Genomic DNA, 24,918 nt, shown 5'->3' on the forward strand with positions numbered 1-24,918 from the left:
GGGTCTTCTAGAGAGAGGTGCAGGCTGAAAGGAGCCCGTCCTCTCAGATCAGATCAATGCAGTTTTAAGGTGGTGTATGGAAGAGGACTGATGCTCTTCTGTGCCGTCCCGATACAGTCGGACCCTCCTCATCCTCGTCCCTCTCTGCTGCATGGTGACACAGCAAGGGGGCCTTTCAGGTCAGACACAGGCACTTGAACTTTAGCCTCCAGAAATGGTTAAAATCCTATTCTTTACAGTAGGCTCAATTTCAGATACCCTGTTATGATGGCATACAATTAGTAGCGATGAGGAAGGAGGTGCCGAGAAATGCAGAGTCGCAAAAACTTGGAAAGACGTTAGAGTAAGTCTTTTGCACTGTTCTGCAGGTTCCAGCACCCTCATGACCCATAAATGCAAACACATCTTATTAGATAGAACTCTTATACATCAAAGTACAAGAGATTTTAGACCTAAAATGGTTATCATTTTTCCTTGTTAGAGGCTCATCTCTCATATCTGCCAAGCTAATGACCACCTCTGCTCCCCCAAAGGCAAAACGTGAGGTGGTCTGTCCTGTACCTGCGCTGTGAAGGCGGCTGCCTTAAGATATAGTTCACATGCCATTTACTTTCCCTTTCAACCCACAAATCAGAGAGCCGACTGACTTGTGGCTGGACGTGTCAGTAACCACAGCAACCGGGGAGCTGAGGAAGGAGAATCTGTCGCTCAGGTTAGTTCCTGCTACATAGCAAGTCGGACGGGACCTGTGCTAACCCAACCCGAAATAAAACAACAGGAAGAAGTCCTCAACCAGAGGCTTATTTGGAAAGCTGTACAGTCATCATCTCTCACGAGTTTCAGAACTGTCATTCCCCAGGAAGAAACCTGGACTCGCTGTTCTTAGCCCTCCCTCTCCACAGCCATAGGTTTGCCCGCTCTGAGCTTTTTATAAGAATTAAACCATAGGATATGCGGTGTTCTGTTACCGGCTTTCTTCACTCAGCACAGTGTTCTCATCCATGTTGAAGCATGCGGTGCTAATTTTTATTGCTGAAAAATGTTTTGCTGTGTAGATACACTGACTGTGCTTTGCTTAGTGTGTCATCCGTGAGGAGCGCTTGGGTGATGGCCATGTTTTGGCTGTTAGGAATAATGTCGCTGTGAATATTTATGAGTCAGTGCTGTGTGTCCATATGTGTTCACTTTCCTCCGACGTACACCTAAGAGCAGACTGGACCATATGCACCTCTTGTTTAACTTGTTTTGAGGAATTCACAAACCGTTTTCCAGACTGTTTGCCTTTATAGTTTTCTTGTTCGTGTATAATATCTCAGCATTCTTTTTAAAAATTTTCAATTATTATTATTATTATTACTATTGTGTGTGTATGCACACGCATGCGCACACACACCACAGTGCACAAGGTGTGCACATGAAAATTAGAGAACAACTTCGTGGGGTCATTCCTCTCTGTCGTCCTTTACGTGGGTTCTAGGGATGGAACTCAGGATGCCAGGCTCGTGTGGCAAACCGTTCACCCGCCAAACTGCCTTGCAGGCCACAAGCGTTTGGATTTCTTCACATACCCTCAGACGCTTGTTACACAAGTTCCTATCTTGGTGGACGTGAAGTGGCATTGTGGTTTTGATTTTCAGGCCCTAATAACTCAAAGCTGTACTTTTTTCATGTTCTGCTTTGGCTAGTTACAAATTTTCATTGAAGGAGTATCTATTCAGAATCTTTGTTCATTTGGAAAATTGGGTTATTTGTCTTTCCACTGTTTTGTTTTGTGACCTTAAGTTTTTGGCTTTTTTTTTTTAATGTGCACGGCTGCTTTGCCTGCATGTGTGTCTGTGCAGGCATTTGCATGCCTGGTGTCTAATAGAGGCTGGAAGAGGGATCCCCTGGAACTGTAGTTACAGATGGTTGTGGCTACCATGTGGGTGCTAGGAAACAAACCCACATCCTCTGCTGCAGCAGCCGGCTCTCTTCAGCACCGACTCATCTTTCCAACTCTATTGTGGCTTTCTGATAAAATCATCTTGCTCTGCCCCCAGAAACAATTCCTTTCTCTTTGCACTCATAAAGGTGGAATAAGAACCATAAGGAATAAAATTACAAAGATCCTGATGACAGAAAACACGTGGCCTAGTGTAGGCCATGCAAAGGGGAAGAAGAACTATGCAAATAATAAGCATGTAAGGACTTTCATTTTCCCGTGGCACCACACTTACATAATCTTAAGTAGGTAAACCATATACATGACAATAACATCAGATATCATGGGGAAAGATAAAAACAGTTGTTTTTTTTTTTTTTTTACTAATTATGCTGGTGTATTTAATAGCTGTATTAGGAAACAAGTAAGTCCACAGTCGGAACAGTAAAGATGTCAACTAAATGCTTCTTTGATGCCCTAACACTTACTTCACATTTGACCTTATTTGCAGCATTGGAGCGGAAGGCTTCACGATGAACTGTAGTCGCGGCACCTGACAACACTACAGGGAAACAAAGCCCCGGTCTGAAAGGAAATGCCTCCCCCGCCCCCAAGTCTCGTGTCTTCCGTGATGCTTAGTTCCTCCACTTGAGGTCTGTGGCATCTGTAAGACATGGGGCCTGGCTGGAGGAAGCAGCTCTTGACGAGTGTGCCTTTGAAGGTGATATCATACTCTGGCTCTAGCTGCACTCTCTGCTTTCTGAAGAGGTCCGACACGTGTTCCTTCCACACCTTCTCAGCCATGATGGTCCAAAGATCTCTAAACCAAGAGCCAAAACAAAGGTTTCCCCTCTTACATCACTTCTGTCCAGCACACGGCTCCCAGTGACACTGAAGGCAAGGTGCTGGCAAACACTGTTAGTCCTTTGAAACAAGATCATAAAGGTGGTGCTTTATTAAAAAAAATGACTTCTAGATCTATAAAAATAAGATGCATGGATGGATGGATGGACGGACGGACAGATGGATGGACGGACGGGTGTGTGAATCGATGAATGGATGGATGGGGATTGATAGATGGGTGGATCAACAGAGGGACAGACAGACAGACATAGTAAGATTCTGACTCCCCAAAAACTTAAACTTTGGATTTATTGTCTAAAGGGAACTGTATCATATCATGGAGTTACTTTTCCAAACCAAACACTCTATTTGACCTGACATCTATATGCCCAACATTTCTTACAGGAAAAAAAATTGCAATAACATGATTAAAAAAAATTTATAAATAGCTTCAAATGTCTTCGTTCATGTCAGTGCTTAAGGAGAAACAGCTTATTTAGTGGTGAGGAGGTAGGAAACTTCTGTGGATACTTTGAAAGGAATTACTGGGTATCTCTAGGCCTTCGAGGTTGAAACCACTCATTCTTCATAATGTCTGCCTTTCCCTGCGAACTAAAAGCTTTCCTTTTCCTTATTAAAGGCCCTCTCTTAAACGTCCCGCTGTAATTAGCATCTTTTTTGCTCAAGATCAAAAGATCAAAGTGAAGAGCGAACAGAAAGAGGGAGGATGGGGAGATGTGCTTGATGCAAAGGCTAGGAAGAGGAGAGAGAGAGAGAGAGAGAGAGAGAGAGAGATAAAGAGAGATAAAGAGAGAGAGAAAGGAAGACGCAGGAGCGGAGGGGCAGGTGTGGATCGCTGTACACTAACTGATGGAATGAAAAGAAAGGGAAGAGACATCAACACAGAGGCCGTCTGGGAAAACTGGGGGTGCCAGAATGCAAAGAGAAAGGTGTGTACATGAGCTTTTCCTAGGTGCTACCATCCCCTGCCCCAAGATGGCCTAGAATAAAATGGGATCATAAGACGCACCAAGGTAACTTATTTCCACTACTGACGGCAGCGCTGGCGGACCAATTACCTCAATGCACTTATGCTGAGAGCATTTTAAAGAGCTCAAGTTCAGCTGCTGTCCTTTCTAACAACCTCGGAGCAACCACCTTTCCCTTGGCTCAAATGCATCCTTTCTGCTTCTCTTGGTGATTACAGTAAATTACCTATAAGTACTCCATCATTGTGTTCCTTAACTATCACGTGCTTCAGATGGGCTGACAGCACACCCCTATGACCCACAAGAGAACCCACGTTTTCTGTTGCTTTGGGTGGACTTGTCAATCTGTCCACACACTCCCACTCATTCTCTTCATTAGCAGTAGTATAAATTTCCAAGAATGTTTGCCAGGTTTGGGGCATGGCAGCTGGCCAAGAAACACAGTGAATAACTGATCCAAAGGTCTACGGAATCTGTGACGCTCACTGGCTACGTAAGCACGACTCTAACCCGCAAGGCAAGCCTGTCTAAATGTTTTTAAGATGGCACCGAACGCCTGAAATGGCGGCTCATAGCTGTAATCCCAGCACTCAAACATCTGAGGCAGGGGGATTATCCTGAATTCAAGCCTAGTCTTGGTTTTATAGGGGTTTTCAGAACAGCCTGAGCTACAGGGTTAGACTGCCAGTCAAAACGAAGCAAAAACAGCTCAGAAAACATGTACATGCATGCATATAAAATAAAAGCCTAGGCCAGGTGTGGTGGCACACGCCTTTAATCCCACCACTCAGGAAGCAGAGGAAGTTGGGTCTCTTTGAGTTCGAGGCCAGCCTGGGCTGTCACACAGAGAAACGCTGTCTTGGGAAACCAACACAGATGTATCCGTTTGGCTGTGCTCACACACCACTCGCTCTCTTGCTCGGCTAGCACATGGCAGGCTCCCATGTGTCTTCACGTCATCTCCTTTGAGCCTCTCCTCTTAGAAGGACCCCTGTTATACTGGATGAGGGCTCACTCAACTCCAGTATGACCTCACTTTGACTTATGTCTGCAAAGACCCTATTTTTAAAAAAAATCATTCTTGGCTTCTAGAATTTAGGATTTTTATGAAGTCATAACTGAAGCTATAACAAGTCATGAGGGAAGGGGAGACGGTTGCTGAGAGGTTGTGCCCCACCCCCTCGTCAGCTCTCCTACTCCCCCACTCTCCACCTACCACTGTCACCCTTCTCTCTTCAGTGCTTTGTGCCTTGGCTTCCCTGCGACAGCCAGCCCTATACGATCTGGGAGAGCCAGTGAACTCGGGACCTGTATAGGGGTACGGCACTAAGGGTGACCCAGGTCCTCGCCCACGCTAGGCAAAGCAAGCGCTCTACCACTGAGCTGAGAGTCTGCTTTTAAACAACAGACCTGTTCTAAAGATCACAGCCTTCGGTGAAGTCCCAATGTTTGTACGGTGATCAGTCATTTTCGCCATATGGTGAGTTCTCAATCCTCTGAGAGATTGGATATGGAAAAAGGATTGAAAAGAGGAGGCTCAGGGAATCTGGTATGGAATAAAGAAGCAGGGGTGGGGAGAAGATGAATATCAAAGGAAATCAAACTTCCCACATGTTCTGTCACTACCGACTGGCCCTAGAAAAAAAAATCTCTCAAGGGACTCTATATCCTACTACAGCGACACTTGCTGAGCCATGTTCCTTGCTGCTCCATTCACAACGGCTAGGAAATGGGAACGACCTCAACGTCTTCCTAGTGGTGAATGGATAATGAAAATGTAGCGCATCCGCACAATGGAGTTCTGCTCAGCTGTAAAATAATGAAGCAAAATAGGCAGGTAAGTGGATGAAACTGGAAAATGTACAGAAAGAAGCGAGTCGGAGCCAGGGAGACAAATACTGCATTTCTCTTCTTTCTCTTTTAAGGCCAAGCAGAAAGGGAACGTGGGGTGAGAAAGACAAGTAGCTCTGAAGAGGGGTTAGTAGGACACAGGTGCTCTGGAGGAGGAAAAGGCAAGGGCCTAACTGGGTGTTCGTGCGTGTGTGCGTGCGTGTGTGTGCGTGTGCGTGCGTGCGTGTGTGTGTGTGTGTGTGTGTGTAGTTTAAATGGAGTTACACAACACCAGCTGACAATTCCCCTTCCCCAGAGAGCTACCTATTATCTAACTAACACTCTAATGCCCGCACTGAAGAGATGGCTTAGTGCTTGAGACCATGTGCATTGCTCTAGCGAAGGACCTGCTTCAACTGAGCGCTCACAGTGATGGCCCACAGCTGTCTGTAACTCCAGCTCCATTGAGACTGACGCTTCTAGCCTCCAAAGGCGCCAGGACTGCTGCGCACACACCACACATATACACACAATTCAAACAAACAAACAAACAAACAAAAACCCAGCTCCAGTGCCATGCAGAGGAAACTTCCCTTCAAACTGGTGTGTGTGTGGGGGGGGGGGGGGATCCAAGAGACTCCCAAACAACACAGGACTTGGAGGAAGCAAGTTGGCAGCCACCTCCCTGAGGACCAGCTCTTAGTATCTGAAGGTGCAATGCAAGCTGCCAAGGGAGAAAAGCCATCTTATCCGGGTGAGCATCCTACAAACTACGCCAACTACCTGCTGAGCTAGAGATCCCCAGTGGTGCGGTAGTAGCTGATATTGAGGGTAACAAACAGCAGGCTAACTGGATTTATGGATCACTCAACACATGAGAATTCGTACCTAATACCGGAAACGTAGCCACCCACCTGTGGTTGCAGAGATCACGTTAGGATCAGAGGAACCTACGACTGCTTCCCTAAATCAGTACCGTGTCTAAATACTTACACCACAGGTAAGGGCCTCTCGCCCTTCACCAGAGGAACTATGGAGGTTCTTACACAGATCTAAAACTGGTCAAAATGCAGAGAATAGGCGATCGTGGGGAGCCCAGCCCCAGGCTCACCCACAGCTCTACAACACCCAAGGCTCAGGGAGCATCGTGGAAGAGGAATGAAAAGACCATAAAAGTCAGAAGACCTGGATGCTAGCTGTAAGACAGTGTCCTCTAGACATGACAGGGGTGCTATAACTATATAACTATAAAATCTCCAAATACGGTTGCATATATGTGAGTGACTACCTAATGGCCACACCTAATGGCAAATGCTTATATGCATCTCCCAAGGTCCCCAAGCTGGCCATTTATCTTATGTCTCATATATGAGTGTGCTATTTATGCACTTATACTGCATTACATGTGTGAATGGTGAACTGGAAACTCAGAAATTTAAAATTAACCAGCCTCTGTTTTAGATGCCCGAATAGCCCAAGCTAGCTTGGAACTCTCAAAATTCCCCTGCTTCTTCTAACTTCCAAACACTGGGATCGCCAGCATGAACTGGCATAGCTGGCCCAACTTTAATCTATTTTTATTTAAAAACCAGAATAACGGCAGACATGGTGGCATATGCCTGAAGTCTCAGCTACTCAGGAGGCATAGGCAGGATTATCACTTGTGGCCAGGAGTTGGGGTCCCCACTGAGCAACACAGTGAGATCTTCCAGTTCAAAAACAATTAAAAAGTAAAAAGCAAATGACAGCAATAAGTTTATTTCCCATTTTCAATTCAAACAAGCAAACTACTCCAGTCCTAACAGCATGCCACTGAACTGGAGGAAGTAACATCCCTGAGTCTAAAGATTGGCCAATCCAGTCCCAATGGTGAATCCGAGTGTGTGTGTGTGTATGTGTGTGTGTGTTGCACATGTGTGAGCCTGTGAGAGTTTGTGCCTGTGCACATTCATAGAGAGGCCAGCCAGAGCCAGGCTCTTTGACTCTATCACTTCTGCCTTATTGCTTGAGCCAGTCTCTTACTGACTTGGAAGCCAACCTTTTTGGCTAAGCTAGCTGATAATCCAGTCTCAGGATCTGTCTCCACTCCCCAATTCTGGAGTTACAGAGATGTGCATTGATGCACACTTTTACGTGGGTGGATTCAACCTTGGGACCATAAAGCAAGTCTCTCCAACCCCAGAATCCCATGTTTTATAGATGAGTGTTATAAAATAAATTTTAATTAGAGAACAGAATGCTTGTTATCAGCTCACTTGGCAAATATAAAACTAGAAATTTCACTAGAAAACTGGGGTGGGATGGGGCAGCTTAGAGATAGCTCCATTGGTAGAGTACTTGCCATGCAAGCGTGAGAACCTGAGTTTGATGACCAGAATCCATGTTAAAAGCAGGGAATGGTGGCATGCATTTGTAATTCCAGCCCTACGGACAAGTGGATTCCACCAGGCTCACTGGCCAGCTGACCCACCTGACTGGCAAGTTCACAGTGAGAGACCTTGTCTCAAAAACAAGATGAATCTCCTGAGGAATAACACCCAAGGTTGACATCTAGCCACATGCACACGTACACACGCCTGGACAGACATGTATACACATACACATATATACATGTACCTGCACACACACAAATATACACACAATACATATACATATGTGGAGAGTTAACCCGACTCATACCGATTAGTTCAAGCCCTGTAAGCAGAGCTCTTTCGTTAAAATAACAGAGCAAACTCACAGTGCAAATAACGACATCTCAGTATGACAGACATTCTCGAAAAGGAAACCCTTGCAAAGGTACAAAATCCAGGCCATTATTCCACCCAGAATCACCCTTCCTATTATGTTTCAAGCTGTTACAACATTTTTCTACTTTTTAAAAAACCCTTCACTTTGTGGCCTAAAGAAAGAACTACCTAGCCAGGCAGTGGTGGCGCACGCCATTAATCCTAGCACTCAAGCGAGAGGCAGAGGCAGGCGGATCTCTACGGGTTCAAGGCCAGCCTGGTCTACAGAGTGAATTCCAGGACAGCCAGGGCTGTTGCACAGAGAAATCCTGTTTCTAAAAACCAAAGACAGGGAGAAAGAGAGAACTACCTACCTGTAAGATCTCTTTAGCATGTGTAAGTTTATAGGTTTATAGCAACTCTCCCCTTGAAAACTGCCCCATAGGTAGGTATTTCTAGTCCTTCCCAGGTGTCAGTGCCCTTTTGGTCTTTCCTATATGTGTCCCCATGTGGTATGCCACTGTTCTACACAGAATCTCCCATAGAATCTCACCAACATTTCTTCTCACTCATAGGCCCGCCTCCAACCTTACAAAAGATCAGTCCCTCGCTGTGCAGCAACCGCCTTCATATCGCCCATAAACCCCACAAGAAAACAGCATGGGGTTTATTTTGTCTGGTCCTGAGACAGGGTCTAGCTGTGTAGTCCAGCCTGCCCTCAAACTGGGGATTCAAACGCCCCAGTCTTTACAGGGATGGAACATCCATGCCCTGCTAGGCTTTTATTGTTGGCTTTGTTTGTCTGATGGATGCCAAATGAGATCCTATCCAGAGCCTCCCCAATACCAGACACACACTCAACCAACTGAGCTATATACAGTTTGGTTTTCACTAGAATTGTGGTTACACAGAGATAAACTTGGCCACATCTACAAGACCCTTGGGAAATGGATGAATTGGAGAAACCAAACAAAGGCAAGGCTTGCTACACACTGCCCTAATTCTCTCCGAAGCCCTCAGCCTCGGCCTCACACAGGTAGTCCCTTGGGCTGGCCTTTGGCATACGATTCTACATGTTCCCAGCAACAGCAATGAGGTGAAAGCCGGTGTTAAGTCGAAGTCCGCTGCTGTCAACTAAACTGTGGGGGCGTTCAGCAGTTCTTAGGTTTATCACTTTTCTCCAGGAAATAGCTCGGGAGGCTCGGTCAAGACCACAGCTTCCACTATCAGGAAAGGAACAGGTACAGAAAAGCAGAGACTGCTTCACTTGAAAGAGTGTGGGAGCCGCTTCTGTCAGGAATAACACGTTACATAACTCGACTTTCGTGAACCAGCAGTTTAGTCTGTAATTTACATGAAGTTTTCAAAGAGAGAACACGTGAAGTCTGAAAAAGTAATGGTGGCTTCTACAACAAGGCAGGTTTGAGAAGCATTTCACTCGGCCCACACAGCCGTTGACAGGCAACTGCCTCATATCGGCTCCATGAAGGTTTTCTCTCTACCTAACGTCCCTGGGATCACCTCATCCGACAGCCTTTCCTAGGTCCTTGACCAGGTAACAGCCATATTTTCCATCTGGACCACATACTTGAGGAAGGATGCAGAGGGCCACGCTTAAAGGATATAAATAAATGAAGATTTTGGTTTTTTAGGGGTTTTTGTTTTGCTTTTTTAGAAGACACTAAAGTAATTAGATTTTTTTTAAAAAAAAAAAAAACACTCCACATGTCATCCATTTCGGGGGGGGGAAAAGAGAGAGAGATGCCTTTGATCACTGTATTTGAACTCAATCAAACATCCGAGCAGTTTAGAGACAGAAGTAAGGAAGCTGTCAGCACAAGTACTAACCCCATCTGGCCAACTTAAACTCCCTCAAAGCAGGGGGTGGGGGGAAGTAGGGTAATTGACAGAAAAAAAAACAAAATCACTATGCTAATTTTTTTTTCAAAAACTAGAGATGGTAAATCCTGAGTCTGAGAGGCATCTCTGTCCCTTTTATAGAGAAGTTATTGGGTCAGACACTGAAGTAAGAGAGGCATTGGGCGAGGCCTGGAAATTTCTTCAGCACAAATCAATTACAGCGGTATTTTGGGAGGTACGTTTTGAAGGAGCAAGCGCTCTGAAGTCACTCATTCCACAGGTATTTATTACAGGCCTGCACGTGCCAGGTTCAGTCAGTCTCTACACCTCCACCATCTGAGCTCACCCTCCCACCAGCTCTGCAAACAGTGCGAAGGAAAATCAACCGTTTCCTGCCTCCAGCCTCTTTACTTGTACAAAAGGGAGGTTTTAAAACATGGCTCCTGACCTCACCAGGTCCCTCTGAAGACCTGTGAGGATCTCTAAAGCAAGCAGTTGTTAGGTGTTTGGTGACTCTAATTCACAAGCACCAACAAAGCCCGTGGCACCTACCATGCCAGAGGGGGAGGTCTCCAAGTTTCAATACTTCACAGGCCTGCTATATCAGCCCTTATCAGTTCACTCAGTTACCTCCCAGGAAGTGAAAAATTACAAGGAAAAGAACCAAGAGACAGGGAGTGCAATAAAAAGATTTTACATCTCTAACACCACAGTGACAAAAACAAACAAACATACAAACAAACAAACCTATGTCAGCCTTGCTCATTCGCCAACCTAGGCCCTTGCTATCTGGGTACCAGGCCCAAAATACTCATTTCAAATGGTCATTAATTCTGGCGGGGGGTGGGGGAGAATCCTCTTTATCAACAAGCTGCAACACCTCAAAGGCCACATGCACCAACTCATTTCTACTCACCACGTAGTACGGAATATTACCAAACATTGTTTATGTGAATGTGTACAAACAAAAACATTCACAGTTCATTTCAAGTTTAATCTGATGCGCCCATCTAAGCCGCGGTCATATGAATTGTCAAAGAGATTTGAAACAAAGCTCCTTTTTAAAAACAAAACCAGGCTCAGCACAGTGGCGGTTTAAAGAAAGGGAACTTCTGACGCCAGAGTTGTCAGCGTTGGTCAGAGGACAGTGAATGACCACGACCACCTTTCTGAAGCTCCCTGGGATCTGGCCTGAGACCTGCTAACAACAGGTCTCATTGCTCCAAGCTAGCATCCCACAGGAAGGAGGGGGTAAAAACCCGTCTTATAGGAGTGGCAGCCTAGGGGGCAGAGGGCACACCCATATTTCGAAAATATGTCTGAAACTTCTCTAATGTTTCCAGTCCTTTCTATGACATTCGGGGAACTAAAGCATGCACGGCCTCTTCATGGCTACAACCGCTATAACTGAATATTTTGAGTTAAGAATTTGAGATAATATTTATAAAGCACTTAGGAAACAGCCCAGTTCATAGTAAAAGAGCTGTGTTTGGTAAATAAAGCAGGCACTCTCCAGGCCTGTTGGGTAAACACTCAGCTTAGTGAGGAGGGAAAAATCAAAATACCTAACAGGCGGTTCGGGGTTTTTTTTTTTTTTTTTTTTTTTTTGTTATGTTTAGTTTTCCACCCTGACAAAAGGTGCTGAGACTTGAGTGTTCAGCATTTATTCTTGAATCCCAAGTGCACCCTGCAAAGTCTCTTCCTGCAAATGTTCGACATTCGGTGCAAAGAACCATCACCAACAATGACGAGAACAGAAAACCACAGGGCGCTTTTGGGTGGCACGTGCCAGCACTTAAACCGTGAGAACCAGAAGCAGACCGGTAGAAAACAGCACACACACACACACCCCTTACCCCAACCGAAGGGTTCCAATCTGAGAACTTGCAAGAGTGGCGATGCGTTCTAGTCCTGTCGATCGATCAGGACGGCCACTTAACCCCTCCGACGACCTCCGGGCCCCAGCCGCCCCACGCGGGTCGGCGCAGGTAACCCACGTCCCATTCAGGTGGGCTCTCCAGTCTTCCCCGCCCGCTGCCCAGCTCGGGGGGGGCCGCGCGGGTTCCTCGCGTCCACCCACGCGCTCGAGCTCCACGCCGCGGCGCTCAACTCGCTCCGGGGGACACAAAGACCGCGCGCCCGGCCGCGGCGGACTCCCGGCCCCGACCCCTCCGCGCGGCCCCGCGCACCCGCCCCGCACCTACCCGGCGGCTGCGCGGCGTCCGGGCGGCCGGGCGCGGAGCCCAGCGCGCTGGCGGTTCCTCCTTCCCGGCGGCGCGGGCCGGGCGCCGGCGTTTCCTCCCTGCCGCGTCACGGCGGCTCCTCCCGCGGAGCGCGGGGCGGCGGGGCGGGCGGCGCGAGGGGACGACCGGGACCCGCGCGGGTGGCGCAGCGGCTCGCCTGGCCTTGCTCGTCACGCGGGGTGCAAAGTTCAGGAGGAGACACCGAGCTCAGCGGACGGGTGCGCGAGGGCTGCTGCGACGAAAGTGACCTCGGCCCACCCCGGGAGGGCGAGCGGGCGAGCGCGCGAGGGCTGGGGGCTGCGGCTCGCTACGAGCCGGACGCTTGCAGAAGCCAAAGAAGTATCCGAACGACGTGGAGAGCCATTGTGCTTCCTTTAGCGTTATTTGGGCAGTTTTCTTCACTTTTCCCGCGTCAGCAGATTTTTGACCTGTGTTTATAGATGGGCGAGAACGCTCACAAATTGGCCGAGAACTTAACTTTCTCTGCACCGTTTTAGAGCTATGGATTATTTTTAAATTGGCCAATACATTCGGCTGCTGGTGCTTATCTATTTAACGACAGAAGCTGCATTTTTAAACCTAGTCTGTGAATGGGGAACTAAGAATTACAAGATTCAGTGGCTGTGGACTTAAGATTTTGAACTAGAGTGCTCTCGCACACCACCATTGTAATTTAGGGATGCCACATGAAAGCAGACCTGAACAATGAATGATGCTTCCAATTTTACAGCACTGATCTATACTTTGAATGGTATGATTCCTATAAACTTGCCACAAATCTGTCAACAAGTAAGTAGAGGAACCAAGATCAATGAGTGACTTCCCTAAATTCAAAGGGAAAATTCTTATATTTCAAAATAACCCTCAAAGATTTAGCCCCATGACTAAACATAGGAATAATTACTCGCTCTGTCCACGCTACAATACGGCCTTTTCCTTCTTAAGATAGGTTGTAAATCCAAGTTCCTTTATACTCTGAAACGTTCTATTCCCACAGAACTTTCTGAATAGTGATTCTCAGTGGCATTCGGAAACGGACCAGCAAATACAGTACACTGAACACAGCAGATCGCCCGCGGTCATTTATGTGTTCCCCTGTGGTCCCTTCACAAAGCAGTCCACACAACGAAGCCCAGACCTTCCCTGTGACAAGACCAACAAGGGATCAGTGTACCAGTTAATTAAAACCATATTCACAATACTGAGAACTTTTCTTGGACAAAAGGAAGTTTTGTGTCAATAAACCCCATGGGGAATGACATCATTCTCACCCAGAAGATAAACACCTATCACCACGTTTTGATGTTACAGAAAAAATATGGAAACCATTATAATATTTCCAGGGTAGATTTGTCTCCCTGCTATACAGAACTAATACACATATGTGCACTCCCTGAGGTGTGTGTGGGGGAGCAAGAGCACTCCCACCAACATTTTTTTTGGGTTTTTTGTTTGTTTGTTTGTTTTTGTTTTGTTTTGTTTTGTTTTTCGAGACAGGGTTTCTTTGTAGCTTTGGAGCCTGTCCTGGAACTATCTCTTGTAGACCAGGCTGGCCTCGAACTCATAGAGATCTGCCTGCCTTGGCCTCCCAAGTGCTGGGATTTAAAGGTGTGCACCACCACCGCCCAGTCTCCACCAACATTTTTAAGACAAGAAAGAGGAAGAATTACATTTGATTGACAGGAAGTTAGGTATGGGTCTTTGTAATCTGAAAGCTGCAATCTAAAAGCTTAAAACTAGAAGAGATAAGTATATTCACAAACTATCAAGATTTTTCACTTGAAGTTAACCATGTTTGTGTCCGGTGTGTGTGTGTGTGTGTGTGTGTGTGTGTGTGTGTACAGGCTGGAGGTCAGCAGAAGCTATCTTCCCCAGTTGTTCTCCTTTGGCTGGTCCTGGAGCTCCCCACTGGCAGGGCTCTATAGCTGTTGGTGAGCTCCAGGAATCCTGTCTCTGCCTCCCCAGCACTGGGATTGGGCATGTTCCACCATAGTTGGCCTACACAGATCCAGACTCAGGTCCTCCTGTTGGTGCAGCAACACTGTACTACTGACTGAGCCATGTTCCTCGCCCTTGAAATGAACTCTCTAGCTCCAGGACTTGGTGTGCACATGAGGCAGCTGGGCACCACTGGGGCACCACTGAGATCATCTCCAGCCCTTAACATAATTGTTAAGGGCATGCTTTGAGGACTAGCCCTTTAATTAATCATATTCCCTTCTGGTGATATCGATCTCATTCCATTGTCCATTATGTTTCCGATTTAAGTTTAAATTATAAAAAGCTATTGAATATTTGGTTAAATATCTAGATGATAGTTCTATATTTTTAAAAGGTTTTATGTAAATCAAATTTTAAAATAGGCGAAGTTTTTTTTGTCAAACTGTAGATGTTAATATTTTCTTTAGAAATATGGCTCTGTTGATGCACATAAAGCAAATATTTTGCTTATCTATTCTATCTGTAGAGCAGAGATTATAAAAACAAACTTTGGAATCCGGCCTCGGCTTAATACCTATCTGTTTCACTTTGAACTCTGGGCAAATCATTTCAAACCTTTTGCTTCGTTAGTGAGAGGATGATGATGCTTTTCCATCCTGTGAGCAGATATGATAATGTATCGTGACACCGCCGTAAAGACAAATAACATGTCAGAGCCTGGTATCAATGATGGGTACAGCTGAACAGGGTTGTTCAAAGTTTGCGTGGCGGAAACCTAATTTTCAACATTGCACAGCTGAGAAGCGTGGCCTCATGGAGGTGATGAGGTCATAGGGATGAACCCTTATGAAAGGGTGAATGATTCATCCTGTCATTATTGAGAGGGTGGATTTGTTTCGAACATGAGTTTGAGCCTCTTACTTGCACCTTTTCCACTCTCTGCTACGGAATAGAAACAAGGTAAGGGTCTTCACCATATGCTGACACCACGCTTTGAGGTGTACTAGCTGCAGAGCCATGAGCCCAGGTCTGTTCAATACAAACACCCTCTCTGGGGTTTGCGGTCTTCTGTTTTGTTTGATAGAAGGTCTCACTATGTACCTTACCTGGACTGAAACTCACTGTGTAGACCATGCTGGCCTCGAACCCACAGATATCCACCTACCTATACCTCACGTCTCTAGGATTAAAGATGTGCGCCACCATACTTGGCTGGTGTCTTTTATACTAGCAGAAAATAGAAACCATAAGATAGCTTGAGGATTTTGGAAAAATTAAACTGATAACAATTTGAATTGTTGATAACAATTCGAATTGTTGACCTGTATATATTAAAAAAAAACACTAACTACTTACTTAGATAATGAGTTTTATAAATAATATATTTCACTGAAATATCATTTGGCTTTTCATCATTGCTGTTCAAAACAGAAAACCCTTTTGTCTAAAATGGTGCCTTATCTGAGAGTATTATTAATCTTTATATCCCAATAAAGCCCTGTATTATTCGTAGTCCTTTTTTTTATAACCTTAGAAGCAGATAAGGACTTCCAACAGAAGAAAAATAACTTCCTTCAGGGAGGAGAATTGATTAAATGACTTACAGAACCTGAATGACTACTCCTCACGAGTTACTGGTTTTGGAAGTCGGGGTCAACATTGGAAGTCGGGGTCAACATTGGTTCGTTCTGTCTTGGAACTAGCTCTTGTAGACCTGTCTGGCCTTGAACTCACAGAGATCCGCCTGCCTCTGCCTCCCGAGTGCTGGGATTAAAGGCGTGTGCCACCACTGCCCGGCTCCAACTTTGGTTCTGTAGCAAATGAATGTCTAGTCACGGGTAACCATAACCAACACTACAAGAGCAATGCTGTTGTCAATGCTGCTGTCTACATTGCTTTCAGAATCCCTTTCCTCGAGTCCTATGAGAGGCTCATCTGCTTACGTGGGTCAGTCATCATGAGTTGTTGCTGTAGTTTCCAATATACTCTCCAGATGATATTCTGTGCAGCACCCTGCAGCCTCAAATGAAAGGAAACCAGCTTGTGGGGGAAATGTGTCGTTTAAGACACAATCGTAACCATGACTTGCTTTTGAATATAGAGAAAAGAAAAGCCTCATGTAAAATGGAGTAAATATGGGAAAGTAAAACGAGAACTTCATTTGCTTTCTGAGAAAAAACTGTTTTAACAGAACATAAAGCAAGCCAAGTTATGGCTAGAAAAGACCACAGACCCATGGGAAAGGGAACCGAAACCTGTTAGGGCCTCCTGGGCACAGAGTGGAGTTAATTTGGTTCTTTGATCTGGAAAACAGTTCAATGAGTGCTAATTTGAAGAATGCAGATGGGCAGCCCACAGCTCATCCTCATTTCTTGGACCAAATTAGCCAGTTTCAAACTCAAAATCTGATGTGAAGTGTCTCATAATTAAGGAGGCTCTGCCTTTTAAGGCTTTTCAGTTCTTTCTGTATATTTAGGATCATGAAAAACAACAACAGAGGGGAAATGCTGAAAGCTCAGAACCTTAAACGACTCATTTCAAGTTTTGATAGACAGAAGCAAGAAGTTACTTTACATCACGCTAACAATTATCTAAAGTAAAATTATTATATTTTCCCACTCGGGAAAGCTTGTCTTCTAATCTGTTCTGAGTATCAAGAAGAAAAGTGATCCCTTTGTCCTTTAGTCTCTGTTCCGTTTGACTACGCTATTATGGACAAGATATCTGTTAATAGTTGGCAGTAACTTACATACATCCTGTCAGCAACTTTTGTGTTCAAAGAATTCTTAGTCCTTTGAGCTCCAACCAGCCAGGTAGACTTTGAAGATAACTACTGTTTTAGTTGCTTATCGATGTGAAATAATAGCTTTTCTTAAATACTGTTCATTTAGTGACTCAGTGACTTATGTTGAGTTATGTCTAATTAATGAGGGAACCTATTTCAAAACCAAGGGCTTAATAGTCACTGGCTTGAAGAGGAAGCACGTTGTTGCTTCATCAGCCAATTCTCTGAGCAATCTGTCTGTCCACCAGATGCATCAAGGACATGAGAGACCTGAAGAAATTATAATTCTTTGTACACTGGAAGACTCAGATCGTCTGGGTTTCCCAAGATAAACCAGAACGCTGGCTCTTTTGGCATTTCTCACACTTTCTATGTTTTATGACTCTCATATAACTTTTTCTCAGCTCTCCACATTCCCATCTAGATTTTTCGATGGAGTGTCCAATAGATGTGGACTCTTGTAGGTGTTTGGATAGTTCTTATGAACAGAGTGAGGGTGTTCTTTCACAGTCCAGTTCACACTGATAATGCACACCATTTATATATATAATATATATATACTGTATTTGCAATCCTGTTTCATCATTGTCGGATGTTAATACCCATTTCTCAGATTATATTTAAAGAATTGTTTTGGTTAACCTATTGGATATCTGTGCACCTATTTTGTAATACTATGTTTTTTTTCCAGCATTTACTTCTTATTCTTCATGTCTGCTAGAGAATTTCAACACGTTTCTTTGTGGGTGGAAAGCAGGAAGTGCATACTCCATGGTGCACAAAACAATCTACTACAGTTCAGGAAGGATGTATGGCAATGTATATTTTCCACTTAAAATTAAAAATGAAGTGACACTTTATTATTTAAGCACACTTGGGGACACTGGCATGCTCATACTCCACGGGCCTTTGTCAGGCACATCATGATGGTAACTTGAGGAATTGGCCTTCCACAAACCTGAAGGATTTTATGAGGTGGCCTGATCGCTTTTTAGTTGCTGGGCTGATGACAAGATGCAGCTGAGAAGAGCTGCATCTGGGCTCACAATTCGGAGGAAGCCATGGCAGAGGTAGTAGCTTACTCAGTGGGGAAGACCAGGGAGCAGAGAAAGGGATGGCACTGTGCCAACTGGCTTCCTCCTTTTATTAAGTACAAAACTCTCTACCACTATAGGGCGATGTCATCACATTCCAAGTGGGTTCTCCTTCCCTCGAGAAAGTTTCTCTGGAGACTCCCTCGCAGACGATCCATAGGTATCCCTCATTAATGCAATCTTTTATAGTACAGGAACATATCGATTTGTTTAATTTTGTAAAAGTGAGTCCTGTCTGTTGGAATGTTAATGGCTGCCTAGTGGGATTGAAAATAATCATGAAAACTTTATCTCCAGCAAAATACTCATGGCATTTGTGGTTGAAAATAAAGCTACTACCTGGGCATGGTATTCCCAGCAAGCACTTGAGAAGCTGAGGCAGGAGGATTGAAACTGACCTGGGATACATAGCAAGACCCTGTCTTAAAGTAAAGCAAGCATTGGTACTCTGCATATATATTATGTTTGTTAGCTTGGTGTTTTTGTGTTTCTCCTAACAGTGGTAGTGGGGGATGTCTCTGACTCTTTTGCCTGCTCTTGGGACCCTTCTCCTCCTCCTGGGTTATCTCACCCAGCCCTGACATGAGGGTTTGTACCTAGTCTTAGTATATCTTGTCATGCCATGTTTGGTTCATAAACCTGGGAGACCTGCTCTTTTCTGAAGTAAAATGGAGGAGTAGTGGATCCAGGGAAGAGGGGAGGCTGGGAGGATTGGAGGAAGGGGAAGCTGAACTCAGGATATAATGTATGAGAGAAGAGTTTTTGCCCTCACCAGCTATGAATTCCTAGGAAAGTTACCAATATCATATCCAGATTGCCATCTGTAAAGTGAAGATAATAATGGTATGGATAGGTTTTAGTTGTTCTGAAGATAGAATTAATATACATAGTGGGTCTTCCATGTCTCCAGTTTCCACCCCTCTGCTGAAAATATTTGATAAAATAGATTGTGCCCATAGAAAATATGAAGACATTTTTCTTGTTATTACCGAGATAGAATAAGGATCTGTGATGTCTTAAGCATTACCAGCAATATAGAGATGATTTAAAGTATATGCTAACATACATTTTTTTAAAAATTTTTTAATGGTTTATTTAACTTTATGTACATTGGTGTGAAGGTGTCAGATCCTGTGGAACTGCATTTTCAGACAGTTGTGAGCTGCCATGTGGGTGCTGGGAATTGAACCCGGGTCCTCTGGAAGAGCAGTCAGTGCTCTTAACCGCTGAGCCATCTCTCCAGCCCCTAACATACATTTATAATATGTACAAAAGTTATACCTTTAAAACATTGTGATGTTTTAAAACATTGGAATCAACCCAGGACCTTTGTGCTGGACAACACTATTGAGCATCAGCTCCAGTCCTGTGTTTATCTGAGACAGGGTCTCCCTATGTAACCCAGTGTGGCCTTGAGCTCAGGATCTCCTTGCTCCAGCTTCCTAAGTGCTGGAGTTACAGAACTGCACCGCCATGCCTAGCTATGCCACTTTAGTGCTATTTTAAATATCGTTTTCTATAAGGGGGTTGAGCATCTGCAGATCTTGGTATCCATGGGGGTCCCGGAGCCAGTCTTCCATGGATACAGAGAGACAGCAGTATATGGAAATCTCTGTATAATAAGCATTACATAAGCACTAGCTGTTATTACTAAAAGGAGTACTTGACTTTCTAGATGAATTATGCATTTTTTTCTCTGACAAAAATCTCAAGCAATCCATATTTCTTTACCCTTTCTGCGATAGTGCCTGTGGGCATCATGCTACCCAACAAATAATGTACATGAATGCTCTCTCTCCCTCCCTCCCTCCCTCCCTCCCTCCCTCCTTCCTTTCCCTCCCCCACCTCCCCTCTGTTTCCACTCAATCCACCCCTCCTCCATATTCACTCAGAAAGAAAGCAGCAGGCCTCCCATTGGCATAGCATATCAAGCTGCCATAAGACCAAGCTGTTCCCCATGTATTCAGGCTGGGCAAGGCGATCCAGTGTAAGGAATAAGTTCCCAAGAGCCAGTCAAAGCACCAGGGACAGCTATGTTCCCACTGCCAGGATTTCCACAAATAGACCAATCTACACAACTGTCACATATATGTAGAGGGCCTAGGTCGGTCCCATGCAGGCTCCCTGGTTGTTGGTTTAGATTCTGAGTCCCCATGAGCCAGGCCAGTCATTTCTGTGTGTTTTCCTGCAATGTTCCTGATCCCCCGCCTCCTACAATCCCTCCTCCCTTAGCAGGATTCCCCAGAACTCAACCCAATGTTTGACCATGAGTCTCTGAATCCTCCTCCATCAGTCTGGAAGAAGGCTCTATGATGACAACTGGAGTAGTAACCAATCAGAGGGGATGGCCAGTTCAGCCTAGGCACCTACTGCTGCCAGGAGTCTTAGCTGGGGCCATCCTTGTAGACTCACGGGAATTTCCCTTGCATCAGATTTCTACCCAGCCCAGAGAAGCCCTCTTTTCCAACCATCTCTCTCCACCCCACCCTCAAGTTCCCACGCCCACCACCCCCAGTCCACCCAGTAGGTCTCTGTTCCTCTTTCCCAGGTTGATCCGTGTGTCCCCCCATTGGGGCCTCCTTGTTACAGAGCCTCTTTGGGTCTGTGAACTGTACCATGGTCCTCCTTTACTTTACAGCCAATATCCACTTGAATGAGTAATACCATGTTTGTCATTACCTCACTCTATATAGATTTTTTTTAGAGTCATTCATTTGCCTTCAAATTTTCCATTGTAAAACTTAAATTAACATTGCTATGGGCCAACTATATCCCCAACCTTTGTTTTGTTTTTGTTTTTGTTTTGAGACGGTTTCACTAGGTAGCCTAGCTTGGCCTGAACCCCCTGATCTTCCTACCCTGCCTCTTGAGTCCTGCGATCATCGGTGTGGGCTATGATGCTCTCACCCGTATATAATTTCTTTGAAAAGCAATTCAGTGTGTGTATGAGCCAAAGACATATAAAAATCTAAATACATTAAAAAGGGGGAAGGTATGATTTTCCACTTATTTAAAGATTTTTTTCCAAACAATGAACGTCAGGGAGTCCCACCCGGGTCTGTTGAAGAGGTCACCTGCCAAGTTTCTGTTGGTGACAATTACTGATGTGTAGCAGAGAGGCTGGGATTTACTAATGGAACTTCAGCCAGAGCCTTCAAAATAAAAACAGGTCGTTTAGCAGATACGGCCAACAGCAAGGAATTTCTTCCATTTAAACCGAAATCGAGTTTTGAAATGTCTTCTCAGCAATGGTAGCTGTTAAAGTGAAGCATTACCGTGAGCCTGGAGCCTTATCTTCAATTCACGATGTTCATAGTCTTACACCAACATCCCAAACAGAAGTAAACACCTAGGAATAAAACGGTGTTTTAGCAGTTCAACAGATTTTGGCAAAAAGACTTTTATACTATCAGTAAAATGCTGTGTGTGTGTGTGTGTGTGTGTGTGTGTGTGTGTGCGTGTGTGCGCGTGTGTGCGTGCGCGCACATGCTCAGCAGGAGAGATGGCTCAGCCGCTCAGAGCACTGGCTGTTCTTCCAGTTATCTATAGGACAACTCAGCCATCTGTATCTTCAGTTCCAGGTGACCCGACGCCCCCTTCTGGCCTCCACAGGCACCGCACATGCATGCAGGCAAAACACAAATACAAATAAGTAAACTTAAAAACAATTTTAAAAATACAATGTTAGCCTCCACATCTCTACCCCTTTAGTTTTGTGTTATCTTATAATGCAATGTCCTTTGTTCTCTCCTTCACTCAGTAGCTGCTGAGACTTGATGTAAGTTCAGAAAAGAGAAATAAAAATACAAGAGCTAGTTCCAGGACAGGCTCCAAAGCCACAGAGAAACCCTGTCTCGAAAAACCAAAAAAAAAAAAAAAATACAATAATCGCCTTCAAGCCGTACTTTAACATCATGTACGAGACGCGTACACAACTAACTGGCATATCTGTGTGCTTCTCTGCTCCTCCCTCTGGCTCTATTCTCAGTCCTCTAAACAGCAAGAACCTGCTGTTAAGTTCAAAGACTTGAATTTGAAACTGATCATCTGAACACTTGCTTTGTTTTACAGAGTCTGAATGAAGCTTTGTGACTTTTTCCTCTTCTGTATATCTACAAAGTATATCACATGACGGTCATGTGAATGGAAACATTACTGTGGACAAGCATTTCCTTTGCACAGCGATGTGTAAGACCTAACAGGTGCAAGGAATAGAACTGCCCTCTGTTTTCAAGGGGGGGGGTGTTCTTTCCTTTCCTTTCCTTTCTTTTCCTTTCCTTTCCTTTCCTTCCCCTCTTCTTCCCTCCCCTCCCCTTCCTTTCCTTCCCTTCGCTTCTTCTTCCCTCCCCTCCCCTCTCCTCCCCTTCCTTTCCTTCCCCTCCCCTCTTCTTTCCTCCCCTCCCCTCCCCTGTTCTTCCCTCCCCTCCCCTCTTCTTCCCTCCCCTCTTCTTCCCTCCCCTCCCTTCCCCTCCCCTTCCCTTCCCTGCTGTGGACTGAACCCAGGGCCTTGCATGTGCCTGGCATGTGCTAGGCACGTGCTCTATCATGGAGCTATATCCTAGTCTTAAGGGAATTTTATGTTCTCGACACAACTTGAAATAATTGAAAACAGGCAAGGAAAGCTTCTTAAGTCCCCAGTGGCTGAGTGTGCTGGCTGCTGCTCTGCGGCTCTAACCATTGTATGGTTTCTACCAAGTGCTGTCTCTTCACACCTGCTATTGTGCTGTTTGGAGGTTTTATGGCATTGTCTTTGGTGGTTGTCGTCTCTTGCAGATTTTTTTTGTCTCCTTACCTCTCATGTCAGTCCATGACAGGCAAATTCTATTTTATTTCTACTTATTTGCACCGAAAAGCAGTCAGCTGGGGGGGGGGGGGAAGTGGGCAAGAATGAAAGCCAAGACCCTGAAAAGAATGTTCTGCATGTGCTCAAAGCAGAGTCCTTGGATTCCCCACACTGCCCAGGACAGCATTGAACTCAGGGCCTTGTGCATTACAGTGGAATCCTGTATTTCTCCCTAAATAGCAATGGAAAGTGGTGGTTAGGGGTATTTAAGGCAAGAGGCTGACCACATGACTTCCTGTGGTTTGTTTACTTTTAGATTGCAAATAAGCAAAGCCAAAGTTCTCAGCTTTAGAAGAATGTGTGCCAGTTTCTTTGATTTATTTTCAAATAACAGGGTCTCTCTGTGCAATTAGACTAGCCTAGAATTCATGAGCCTCTTGTTTCAACCTCCAGGGTGCGGGGATTTACAGGCATGTACCACCATGCCTGGCCAGTTTATCCTTTTTTTAAAGCAGGCTATGACTAACAGTTCAGAAGCTTTAGCTAGAATGAGCAGTATATGAGCCCCTGATAGTATCTGACGCCACATAAGCTACGGAAATCGTGGTGCTCAGTGTGCTGTTTGAATTTAGCTGGTACTTCTCACGCTATCCTTCCCACAAAATGCCCATTTTCATTACAATAATCTTTTGTTGGAAAATAAAAAGAAAAGCACAATTTGAACCAATTTTTAAGATAGCCCAATGATTAAGGACCAGCTCTGGGCTTAAATCTCATTGTAACGCTCCCTTATCAGCTCTGGATCCAGACCTATTTCTTAACTAGCCTCATTTCTCATTTCGCTTCATAGGCTTATGTAAGGATTAAGTGAGACAAACACATATGAGGTAAAAATTTAAGTTATCTGTCTGAATTACACATATAATGTATATAACACACTAAGGTTGGTTGATGATTCGTGTTCTCTGCCTTCTACTTTCTGCTCCCAAGAATGCGCTACATCATATGATAAAGACCTAATTATGTTATCTTCCAGCTGTCAGTAAGAAAGAGACTATTCCTGGTGGACCCGATGACTACCAGGACCCTAAAAACTGGGAAAGGGAACAAAGGGTCAGATAAAGGAGATGCTGCTGCCTAGCATGTGGGAGATCCTGTGTGCTGTGTACGATCCCCAGCCCTGCAAAAGAAGAGGGGAAGGCAACATACAAAAGTCAGTAGCTTTTTTCTTTTTTTTTTTTAAATATGGAACACTTTCATGAATTTTTGCTGCATTCTTGAACAGGATCCACGCTAATCTCCTCTGTATCGTTCCAATCTTTTCGTGTATGTGCTGCCAAAGCAAGTTCATAAGCAGCTTTTCTTTATACTAACAACTAATCTGCTAAGCAGGGAAGAAATTGGGGGTTGGGGAGTCCCACTCATGATAGCTTTTTAAAAATAGGAATAAGCTGGGCGGTGGTGGCACACGCCTTTAACTCCAGCACTCGGGAGGCAGGGGCAGGTGGATCTTTGTGAGTTCGAGGCCAGCCTGGTCTACAAGAGCTAGTTCCAGGACAGGTTCCAAAGCTACAGAGAAACCCTGTCTCGAAAAAACAACAAAAAAAAAAAACCAAACAAATAAAAATAGGAATAAGAGCTGGGTGGTGGTGCACGCCTTCAATCCCAACACTCAGGAGGCAAAGGCAGGTGGATCTCTGTGAGTTCGAGGCCAGCCTAGTTTACTACAGAGCAAGTTCCAGGACACCCAGGACTGTTACACAGAGAAACCTTGTCAAGAAGAAAATGACCTTTCTAACTGAAAACTTTAAGAGAATGGAAAGAAAATGAAGAAGACCCCAGGAGACGAAAAAAAAAAAAAAACTCCCATGCTCATGGATTGGCAGAATTAGTATTGTGGAAA

The 24,918-nt window shown here is 44.9% G+C and overlaps 1 protein-coding gene and 1 non-coding gene across 3 annotated transcripts in view; both read right to left on the reverse strand.

Annotated features, from left to right (window-relative positions):
• The window catches only part of LOC119826673 (serine/threonine-protein kinase Sgk3), a 112,663-nt gene extending 100,174 nt beyond the window's left edge, over nt 1-12,489 (reverse strand). The window contains exon 1 of one of the 2 annotated variants that reach the window (XM_038348109.1): nt 12,374-12,489. The gene's annotated coding sequence lies outside the window, so the exon portion shown is untranslated. Of the gene's footprint in view, nt 1-12,025; nt 12,293-12,373 lie in introns of those variants that run through there. The other variant, XM_038348110.2, reaches the window with a different exon arrangement.
• An 11,765-nt stretch (nt 12,490-24,254) lies between these two features.
• On the reverse strand, nt 24,255-24,360 carry LOC119826988. Its single transcript, XR_005287540.1, has one exon. It is a non-coding gene; the product is annotated as a U6 spliceosomal RNA (small nuclear RNA).
• Between the last annotated feature and the right edge of the window lie 558 nt (nt 24,361-24,918).

Source organism: Arvicola amphibius, chromosome 11 (genome assembly GCF_903992535.2).
Source record: "Arvicola amphibius chromosome 11, mArvAmp1.2, whole genome shotgun sequence".
NCBI classification, from domain to species: Eukaryota; Metazoa; Chordata; class Mammalia; order Rodentia; family Cricetidae; genus Arvicola; species Arvicola amphibius.